General features: G+C 49.8%; 1 protein-coding gene across 1 annotated transcript in view; it reads right to left on the minus strand.

Moving 5' to 3' along the window:
- The window catches only part of LOC137618059 (sodium/hydrogen exchanger 9B2-like), a 161,445-nt gene extending 150,882 nt beyond the window's left edge, over positions 1-10,563 (minus strand). The window contains exon 1 of the mRNA XM_068348024.1: positions 10,541-10,563. The gene's annotated coding sequence lies outside the window, so the exon portion shown is untranslated. The remainder of the gene's footprint in view (positions 1-10,540) is intronic.
- Positions 10,564-11,298: the final 735 nt, after the last annotated feature.

The following is an 11,298-nucleotide window of genomic DNA, read 5'->3' on the forward strand; positions in this document are numbered from 1 at the left end:
GAGCATGCATGTGTAGGTGAATGATCGCGTGATAGGGTGCGATGGTGATCAGCATCCGCAAGAGGGCGATCGTTCAGGGTTGTGCGATGAGGAGCAGCATGCGAAGCGGGCAATCGTTCAGGGTTGTGCGATGGCGAGCAGCATGCGCAGGTGAATGATCGCGTGAAAGGGTGCGATGGTGATCAGCATCCGCAAGAGGGCGATCGTTCAGGGTTGTGCGATGAGGAGCAGCATGCGAAGCGGGCAATCGTTCAGGGTTGTGCGATGGCGAGCAGCATGCGCAGGTGAATGATCGCGTGAAAGGGTGCGATGGTGATCAGCATCCGCAAGAGGGCGATCGTTCAGGGTTGTGCGATGAGGAGCAGCATGCGAAGCGGGCAATCGTTCAGGGTTGTGCGATGGCGAGCAGCATGCGCAGGTGAATGATCGCGTGAAAGGGTGCGATGGTGATCAGCATCCGCAAGAGGGCGATCGTTCAGGGTTGTGCGATGAGGAGCAGCATGCGAAGCGGGCAATCGTTCAGGGTTGTGCGATGGCGATCAGCATCCGCAGTTGAGGGTCGCGCGATGGCGATCAGCATCCGCAGTTGAGGGTCGCGCGATGGCGATCAGCATCCGCAGTTGAGGGTCGCGCGATGGCGATCAGCATCCGCAGTTGAGGGTCGCGCGATGGCGATCAGCATCCGCAGTTGAGGGTCGCGCGATGGCGATCAGCATCCGCAGTTGAGGGTCGCGCGATGGCGATCAGCATCCGCAGTTGAGGGTCGCGCGATGGCGATCAGCATCCGCAGTTGAGGGTCGCGCGATGGCGATCAGCATCCGCAGTTGAGGGTCGCGCGATGGCGATCAGCATCTGCAGTTGAGGGTCGCGCGATGGCGATCAGCATCCGCAGTTGAGCTAGTAGCTGGCGAACCATGTTCCTTCAGAAGTGTTGGAGAACGTTGGCGTGCCAGCTGTAACACACGTGGGCGATCCGGAGATCGCTGGCGAGCTGATGATCGCTGACGAGCTGACGATCGCTGACGAGCTGATGATCGCTGACGAGCTGATGATCGCTGACGAGCTGATGATCGCTGACGAGCTGATGATCGCTGACGAGCAGAAGGCTACGCGTGGAAGCCCGCGCAAAGAAGAAGAGTCCTTGACCCCGACCTGAACCTAAGTTCTAGATCGCGAGGGCGAACGTGGGCGCACAGGGCACGTAACAGGAACTGCAGGGAAGATCATCTGAAAGCGCTGACGAACAGGAGAGCGCTGACGAACAGAAGGGCGCGCAGGGAAACCCTGACACGCAAGGGAAGAACCCCCGTGGGGGCAACCCTTTGCCCCGAAGGGATCGTTGTCCGCCGGGAGACTGATGTCCGTCGGAAGACCGCTGTCCGTCGGGAAGACCGTTGTCCGTCGGGAAGACCGTTGCCCGTCGGAAGACGAGATTAGACTGCTGTCCATCTGCACCAAGACGGAAGATCGAGAAAAAGAAGTTGTAGGCTGCAAACGGAGATTCAAAAAGGCGCCTCAAACACCCTTATAGGGAGATGAGAGGCCCTTACGACGAGGCGGACGGAGGGCCTTACGGCGAGGGAGGCCAACAGCAACAGCAACAGAAGAAACCTCCGAAGAGGAGTCTCTATGAGTGTACTCTCTCGCGAACGAAAGAGAAACACTTCGTGGAAGAGACTGGTCAGCCAGTGACCTAAAAGGGGCAATCCTCCGAAGAGGAGCTCCTGCAGTTGCCCAGCCCCTTGAGCGAAACTGCAGGTGCGACCGCTCAGCACCAAGAGCATAGTCGCACGAAAAAAAAAGGCAAGAGAAGAACCCCCCAAAAGAGGAAAAGCTCAAGCCTGGACAGGAAAAAAACTTCCCTCGGAAGGAAAGTTATCCGCCCAAGGAGGCAAGCCTCCTGACTGTTCTAAAATGAACTGGAGAGCTGTCCGTCGACACGGGAGTACTACCAGTAGAAGGAGACACGCCCCTGACGACAATACAAGGGGGAGGCAGCAACAGCCGAATCCCCAGGACTCAACCAGACAGCTCACACCGTTGCTATATTACAGAAACGAACTAGATCGGTAACTGTAAAAAATAAAACAAATAATATTAGTACACATTCATTCCCCCGGGAAGGCTCCGAAGAGGAATCCCGAGGAAAAGGAACAAGAATTACACAATAGGCACGTGCCCTCACAACCACTTACACTCGCGGAAGGAGAGCTGTAACCAAAACAGAATTATAACAATTATAATTATGTAACTATGTAATTATGTAATTTAAAAATGAATGAACACTAAAGAAAAAAACGAAAACCCCGAAAGGAATCGTTCTACAAGCTGAAAAATTAACAACTACAATTAGATTCATAAACTAATTGAGACAAAATGTACGGCGTAGCAACCCCACCCACACGGGAAGGAAGCTACAAGGGCGTAGTAAAACATAGTAAAAGGGTGAACGACCTCAAGAGAGAGAGAGAGAGAAAGACCGAAGTCAAACTCGATCGCAACCCATAAAAATAGGCCGTGGTGGCCTAACTGCCGAGGCCTCCACGTAGATATCGTACACTACACACACACATCTGAAAAGGAAACTTACTTATTTCTATACTCAAATATATATACAAACATGAAAACATGTTTACATATATATTGAGTAAAAGAAAAGTAAGCGATTAAGTAAAGACAAAACAGACAATGGCTGCCAAGCGAGGACCAAGACAGAGACGTCTGTCACAGTCCGAGCCAAAAGTGAAAGTGGGTATTCACCTGTGTGTGAGGGGGAGGAGGGGTAGCTAGCTACCACTCCCCTACCCCCCCGCTAACTAGCGCGGGGGTAATACACCCTCGTTAAATTCTAATGGCTCGCCATTTCAGCTACGCTAAAAGTAATACCCTTTGTAAATAGCGTGGTTTGTATTTCGGTTACGGAACAAAGACTCATTAAGTGTGATATAACACTTACCCTTCTGCAATATCTTCGTTGTGCTTGATATGGCGAATTTTCGTCTTGTGTAATGAGCGATATTTCTTGATGACGACTGACGGTGCGAGAAAGATAGAAAAGGGGGGAAAATAGAACTCGGCTCCTTGTGTCTAGATACTTTATGTTTCGCGATTGAGCCTGGGGCTTGAGCCGTCAAACCGAATGCAGGGCTGAGATGACCGGCCCGATAGAAAACCCGTCCAGAGACTTTCTCGTACAGTCCTTGAGATAATGTGCGGTGAAGGTCGACTGGTTGGACCAAGTTCCCGCTCGAAGAACCTGCGCTACTGACATGTTCTTTTCGAACGTTAGAGAGGTGCTAATGCCCCGAACATCGTGAGCTCTGGGTTTCCCCGGTGTAGGAAGACCTTGTTTTAAGTAGGCTTGCGTGATCACTTTCCTGAGCCAGAACGAAACCGTATTTTTGGATATGTTTTTCTTTATTTTTCCCCATGAGACGAAGAGATTCTTGATAGACGGGCGGAGGTTTGCCGTTCTCTTAAGGTATTTCCTAATAGTCCTGACCGGGCATAATTTTAGGTCCTCCGGGTTTCCTTTATTCGGGATTGCCGGAATCGAAAAACGCTCAAACCTCGGATCCCACACCGAGGGGTTCTGAGTCTTGGCGACGAAGGATGTGACAAACTTAAAGGTTACTTCCTTCCATCCCCTAGTGTGTTTCACCTCGAATGACAGTCCGTGTAGCTCGCCCACCCTCTTAGCCGAGGCTAATGCTAGCAAGAAGACCGCCTTGAGCGTGAGATTCTTGTCATCAATGTCCTTTAAGGGCTCGAATGGTGGTTTCCGTAACATATCTAGGACTCGCGCCAAGTCCCAACTCGGGATTCTAGGGGCGGAAGGGGGGCATGATTGTTCGAACGCTCTGATAAGCATGGAGATATGCCTGGAGGAGCCGAGATCTATGCCCTTGAGAAGAAAGACTTGACCCAGGGCCGCCCGAACTCTCTTGATCGCTGGAACTGACATGTCTAACTTGTCCCTGAGATAAACCATGAAGTCGGCTATCACGGGCACTGACGCTTCCAAGGGCTCTAACTTCTTGTCCCTGCACCACTTCACGAATACCGCCCACTTAGACTGGTAGACGGCTGTGGATGATTTCCTCAGGTATAGCGACATCCTCCTGGCTGTCTTGCCGGAGTACCCTTGCTTCTTCAGGAGCCGCTGGATAATCTCCAGGCGTGAAGACGAAGGGCTTGCGGGTTTCTGTGAAACCGCTGAAAGTGAGGTTGTTTTAATAGGTCTGACCTGCCGGGTAGAGGCCAAGGAGGTAGGACGGTGAGGTTCCTTAGGTCCGCGAACCATTCTCTCTCCGGCCACCAAGGCGCTACCAAAGTCATCCTTAGGTTGGTTGCTGCTCTTACTCTGTTGAGGACCTGCCTTATCAGGGAGAAGGGGGGAAAGGCGTACACGTCCAGTCCGTCCCACTTGTGCTGAAAGGCGTCTTCCATTGCCGCCTTCGGATCTGGGACGGGAGAACAAAATACGGGGAGTTGCGCGTTCAACCTTGTTGCAAACAGATCCATTACCGGAGATCCCCACATCTGTATAATGTAGCTTGCCACTTGTGGGTGTAGGGACCATTCTGTTGCTACCACTTGCCCCACTCTGCTGAGGCCGTCTGCTAGGACGTTGTTCTTCCCTGGAATGAACCTTGCCGTCAGGATGACGTCCTTCTGTTCCGCCCATTTTAGGATTTGAAGGGCTAGTTCGCACAACTCTTTTGATCTCAGACCCCCCTCCTTTTTCACGTAAGCCACCACCGTTGCATTGTCTGACATTAGGGCCACCGAATGCCCTCTCATGTCCTCCTCGAAGTGGTTGCAGGCTTCTTGGACCGCTCTCATTTCCAGGATATTTATGTGTAGGGATTTCTCCCCCTCTGACCACGCCCCCTTTGCTGTCTTTTCCCGGAGATGGGCTCCCCACCCGTCCTTCGATGCGTCCGTGAAGAGAAGAACCTCCGGAGGTTGGGAGGACAGTGGCATCCCCCTTAGGGTGTTCGACCGATCCTGCCACCATTCCAAGGCCTTCCTGGACTCCTGAAGGAGAGGGACCACAATGTCCGGGGAACTTTTCTGGTTCCAATGTTCTTTCAGGTTCCATTGAACCACCCTTAAGTTCTGTCTCCCGTGAGGTACCAGCTTCTCTAGGGACACCAGGTGCCCTACCAACCTTTGCCAATCCTGCGCTCTTCTGGGGCGACCCAGAAGGAAGGGCCGGAGCACTCGATCCAGGTTGTCCAGCCTTTCCGTGGTTGGGAATGCCTTGACCTGTAACGAATCCAGGACCATTCCAAGGTACGTCCTCCTGTTGGATGGGGTTAGCTGTGATTTCTCCAAGTTGACCACGATGCCCAGGGTCTTGCACAATTGAAGAAGATCTTCGCCCTGTTGTTTCAAGTCTTCCTTTGAGGATGAAAGGAGTAACCAGTCGTCCAGGTACCTGATGAGTCGAATGCCCCGTTCGTGGGCCCATATGGAGACCGTCGTAAAGACCCTCGTGAATACCTGGGGGGCTGTTGAAAGACCGAAGCATAGGGCCTTGAATTGTAACACCTGGGTACCCCACTTGACCCGGAGAAACTTCCTGCTCGACGGATGAATGGGCACTTTGAAGTAGGCGTCCTTGAGGTCTATAGAAATCATAAAGTCGCCCTCTCTCAAGGACGCCATGACCGTTCTTGGAGTGTCCATTTTGAAGGTCACCTTCCTGAGAAACCTGTTGAGGGCTGACAGGTCTATTACAGGTCTCCACCCTCCTGTCGCTTTTTCCACTAGGAACAGGCGGCTGTAGAACCCCGGACCCGGGAATGTCACTGTTTCTAAAGCTCCCTTCTGCAACAACGTCTTGACTTCTTCGTCCAACGCTGCCCTCTTCGCCAGGTCCTTGGGCACCAACCAGTCTGCCTGCGTTGCTGGAACTAGGGGGGGTGTCTCTTCCATGAAGGGGATCCTGTAGCCCTCCTTTAGTACTGTAACTGTCCACGGATCTGCTCCGTGGAGCTTCCATGCTTGCCAAGTGAGTCTGAGGCATCCCCCTACCTGAGGCTTGGGCAGGGGAGGGGGGCCTCCCATCTTATCTCCTACGGGAAGAACGGCCTGTTCTCCCCCTCCTGGAGGAGTAGAAAGAAGACCTATACGTTGGGGGGTTAGAAGATGAACCTCTTCGGGGGGGAACCACAGAGGAAGACCACTGTCCTGACGAGGGTTCCCTCCTTCCTTGAGTTGGTGTGGTACGCGCGGCCATGGGTGCTTCTGTCACTGGCCTCCTGAAGATGGGGCGGCGTGCCGCCTGTGGCTTCAGGGTAGGTAGCTCCCTCTTTTTGGCCAACTTCTCCACGACCTCTTCCGCCTTCTTCGTCGGAATAAGCTGCTCCCCCCAGACGGAGCAGGTCTTCAAGGCTTTAGCTTCCCTGTCAGGAATCTTAATGGGAAGGTTCTTGACTAGGGCGTCTCTTCTCCGGAGAATCCAATTTGCGGAGAGAGCCAAAGACTGAAAGGTCAGGAATTTAAGGGCGCGGCTACCTGACCCCAGCAACTCATTCAGAGCCTCCCGTTTTGCAGGTTCCATGGAGTCTGTAGGAATCTGGGTGCCTACTAGGGTGGTGGCCCACCAATCCAGCCAGGAGGCCACATTAACTAAGTCCTTGGACATCTCCTCCATCATTGCCGACTCGGAAGGGGAGAAGAAGGTAGATGCTGCCGATGCCCTCCCGTCGGAGATGCCCTGGCACAGGGTGTCTATGGTTTCCTCGGTCTTGCACGCACCGGTCGGCCTATTTTCTAAAGAGTAGTATTTCGACTGCGACTTCAAACCCTGTAGGAGCTTTGCTGAGCTGTGAGCCCTGCAGGAGTCGCTATTACGGGATATGACCTTATCAATGTGAGTCTTTCCAATCCCCACGTTACTGGCCTCAGGGAGAGAGAGAGAGGACTTTTTCTGGGCGGGGACCGCTATGAACTTGTTCAGGCCTGAAGTCCAGGGTTCTTCCTCTTGAGTGGCGGGTTCTATAAGGTTGTTATAACCCCTAATTAAGGCAAGGACTCTCCTGTACGCTGAGTCCTCCGTCACCGCCGACTCGCCCTCCCCTCCTTCCGACCGACGGGGCGAATCGTGATCTCGGTCTCTGCCGTGATGGCGGGGTCCACGGTTCCCTTTATCTTCGACGTCCGCTGTACCTCTCCTCTTCGTGGCCTTTTTCGGTGAAACGGTGTCCTCCGTGAGATAGATCGACGGAGGTGTCCTTCCCCTTCTGGGGTCTCGATGGGGAGACCTGTCGAGGCTGCCCGGCCTAGACGACGGCCCCCTACGCTGGGCGGGATAAACGTCTCCAGGACGGGTCTTAGGCCTGCAAGATGTAGCCCTTCGCTCATCTGGTGACTCCCTGACGCGGCACGTGGAAGTCCTTCTAGGGGGACTGTCTCCTGCCCGCTCATGTGTCGAACCAATAGGTTTGGAACAGACTTTAAAATTGTTCTCTGGGACAAACACCCACGTCCCTTTCGGAGAGACTGGTCTCCTGCTTTTGGGTGTAGGGGAACGGGGCCTCATCCTGTCCCGAGATCCTGTGGGAGACCGCGAAGGGGAGTTCCTCCGCACAGACCGACCTCGTTTCCGCGTCCCTACTGGGGGGGTTGTTCTCCTGCTTTTGGATGTAGGGGAACGGGGACTCATCCTGTCCCGAGATCCTGTGGGAGACCGCGAAGGGGAGTTCCTCCGCACAGACCGACCTCGTTTCCACGTCCCTACTGGGGGAGTTGTTCTCCTGCTTTTGGGAGGAGGGGAACGGGGACTCACCCTGTCCCGAGATCTTGTGGGAGACCGCAAAGGGGAGTTCCTCCGCACCGACCGATCTCGTTTCCTCCTCTGTCGTCTCCTCCGTTCACTGCTTGACGAATCCGAAGAGTCACGTCCTGACGAGAAAGACTGACCTCCGTATCGTGACCTAGCACGTGACTGCGTTTTCTTGGGGCTACGCCGTACCCCTGACGGAGAAGGAATGGGGAGACTCTCCTGTAGTGAAGTCTTCGGCGGCAACCATCCCGACGGGCCCGCCAAACCGGGGAAGGCCCCGCCAAGGCCTTCCTCCATGTCCAGTGGGGACCTCATCGGAGTCCTCGGCACGTCCCAAGCCAATGGATCTTCTTGCGGGGACTCCTCTCTGCCGACGCCACCACTCGTCGCTGATGACCCTGGAACTTCCACCCAGGAACCTGACGAAGAAAAAGGGACACTATTAGACCACATGGGGTCCCTCGACGAGACGTGGCCCTTATGAGAGAGAGCCACGTCCCCCGGACCCCCACTACACTCACTTACGGCCGCCTGACTTGCCTTGGCCAACGAAGGACAGCCCACAAATTCCCTCTCTTGGGAAAGAGGAGCCAACTGCATGTTCTCCTTGGACTTACCTCGCCCCTTACTTTGGGTAGGGGAAGGCGGATGTACCCTACCTGACCCTTCTCCTGCTGAAGTCGCAGGGGAAGAAACGCTAGTCTTCCTAGGGGACTTCTTCGATGCCTTCTTCTTTTTGGTACGGAATTTTATCCACTGGACCTCGGGCCAATCGGCACATTCGGAACACTTATCCGACGGCGAACAAGCTCTACCCCTACACGAGGTACACAACGTATGCGGGTCAACCTCGGGCTTAGACAGAAAAGCCCCGCATGATCTACCAGCTCTAGGCCCAGGACAACGGCGAACGTGTTCCATAACGCAACACAAAGGGCCGTAGACACAAGCAAGCCACAAAGGAAAAGCACTAAAACACTAGGAAAGCACAAGGGAGCGAAATCAAAAGCACGTAGTGAAAGCACTAAACACACACTAAGAGATCCCGATCACGTGGGAAGCACGTGGAACCAAACACAAAGGGAATCGCACGGAGTATGAGGAGCTTCGTGAAGCACGTGTGTTCACGAACCGACCAGAAAACTTACTGGGGAGAGCTTCTCAAAGACGGGCGACCTGCCTGGGCAATGCCCCCAGGTCATGTTATTTCCCGTTATTCAGGACAGTATAGAACATGGAAGTAGGGGGAAACTACGTAAAAATCTGGTCGTCGGAGAGGAGTTACCAGTAATCTCCTATAAAGTGTTTCAAGGTAAGTCTCTGTGTCGGAACAAACATGATTTATAAATAATGCGTTGCAACTTATGTCATTGGCATTTAGGAACTTGAAATAAATCAATATTTAACTTTATGTATAACCTACAGTAAACCCCCATAGCAGTAACTATGAATGAAAGTTGTACACTTCGCAACTAGAAATAATTACCAGTTTTCTTGTACCAATAAATGCCTTTCACATTCACCCCCCAACGGAATACGTAATTTATAGAACACCATCATCTATCATTGGCAAAAAAAAATCAATAGTTAGAATTGAAAAAAAAAATATGGTAAGAAGATACAGTATGTAAAATACCAGTGAAAAATAGATTAGAATAATTACAAAGGTTTCACCCAAAACTACGTAACTGTAGATGAAACAAAATTTAAAATTTTACCATACACGATTCTGTAGCCAGCATAAATAACATGCACACAAAGTGAAAACACTATTTCCTGTACAAACATCAATACAGTACAGTACATTTTTTTTTTACCTCTAGCAACCAATACAATATACAATTAAGAAAAGGCCACTAATCATGTTCATAAACCTGGTATCTAACTTTTGTATTTCTTAAATTCACAATGAATCAAATCCAGTCATCAAAACGTTTCATGTCTATCTGATCTGAGACCTGAATTATATAACACAAATTTGCTGTAATGACAATAAGGCACTGAATAATTACAGCTTGTAATTCAAGTACAGTAGCAGCTCTTCTAGGAGAAGGACTCTCCAAAACCAAACCATTGTTCTCTAGTCTTGGGTAGCGCCACAGCCTCTGTACCCTGGTCTTCCACTCTCTAGGGTTAGAGTTCTCTTGCTTGAGGGTACACTCGGGCACACTATTCTATCTTATTTTTCTTCCTCTTGTTTTGTTAAAGTTTTTAGATTATATTGGAATTATTAAATTTAATGTTGTTACTGTACTGTTCTTAAAATATTTTATTTTCCCTTCTTTCCTTTCCTCAGTTGGATATTTTCCCTGTTGGATCTCCTGGGCTTATAGCATCCTGCTTTTCCAACTAGGGTTGTAGCTTAGCAAGTAATAATAATAATAATAATAATAATAATAATAATAATATAGCTAAAATTCAAAGACTCGTAAAGCTAGCTAATTCTACTTATAATAGCAAACCTTTGAGTACTAGGCCTAGTATGTAGCACGGCACAACAGAATTTAGGTCAAAGACTTTCCTTTTGAAATAGATTTGACTTCAAACCTACCATTTTTTATCTAGGCCTATTTGAGCCTAACCTACATTAGATATTAGCCATTACACTATTTATAATGGAAACGATTTTCCACTTTATATAGAGCATATGATCAAGTAAATTAAACAAGTTTACCAAGCTAAAAAATATCTAGGTAATTATGAGCACCAAACTAGTAAAATTAAATAATCAAAACAATTACATACCAAATGAGTATCATGAAAACCAAATCACTCCTAGCTAAATCAGCAGCATCATTCTTACAAGAACAGAAAAAGATCTTTCACTGTTTGATGTCGTCACTATGGTACACTAAACTAGACTGCACTCAATGAGAGGTTATGCGAGCACCTTACCCAGGTTTTAACCTTCTCCTGCCCCTCGAGTATCCCCCCAGTATCCTCCAGTGGTAAAAAGACTCCAAGGTCAAGGTGTTTCAATATGGCTCTTCAAAGTATTTCTCAACATTCTACATAGGATGTTTATGGTAAAATTATATTTCCTGTCAAGGCAACATTTTCTAATGGAAAATAGTTTTTCCTGTAGTAAATAATGTGTTTCTTCCAAATTTGACCTTTATTTCAGGGACAATTCAACCGTTCTCCTACAGGAAAAACATGTTTTTATCTATTAGAAAATGTTGTCCTGACCTGAATTATAATAAAATTGATGTTCATATAACAAATCAAAGAAATGCTAAATCTTTGGCATATCTTCAAATGAACATAAGGAAGGTAGTCAGATATATGCTTAATTCCCTTCCTTTTAAAACACATTGCAGCAGAACAATGATATTACATTGTCTTTTGTGTTTTTGTCTTCGTTTTTTTACTGTGTTTTTTGTTCTCTACTATATGTGGTATGTCATGTTGACCTTCATCTGTTCAGTATTACCCTTAGGTCATCCAGATACTGCTCTCGTAATATTACGGGTATAAATACCTCTATTTTAATATTTAATACA

Source organism: Palaemon carinicauda, chromosome 24 (assembly GCF_036898095.1).
Source record: "Palaemon carinicauda isolate YSFRI2023 chromosome 24, ASM3689809v2, whole genome shotgun sequence".
NCBI lineage: Eukaryota > Metazoa > Arthropoda > Malacostraca > Decapoda > Palaemonidae > Palaemon > Palaemon carinicauda.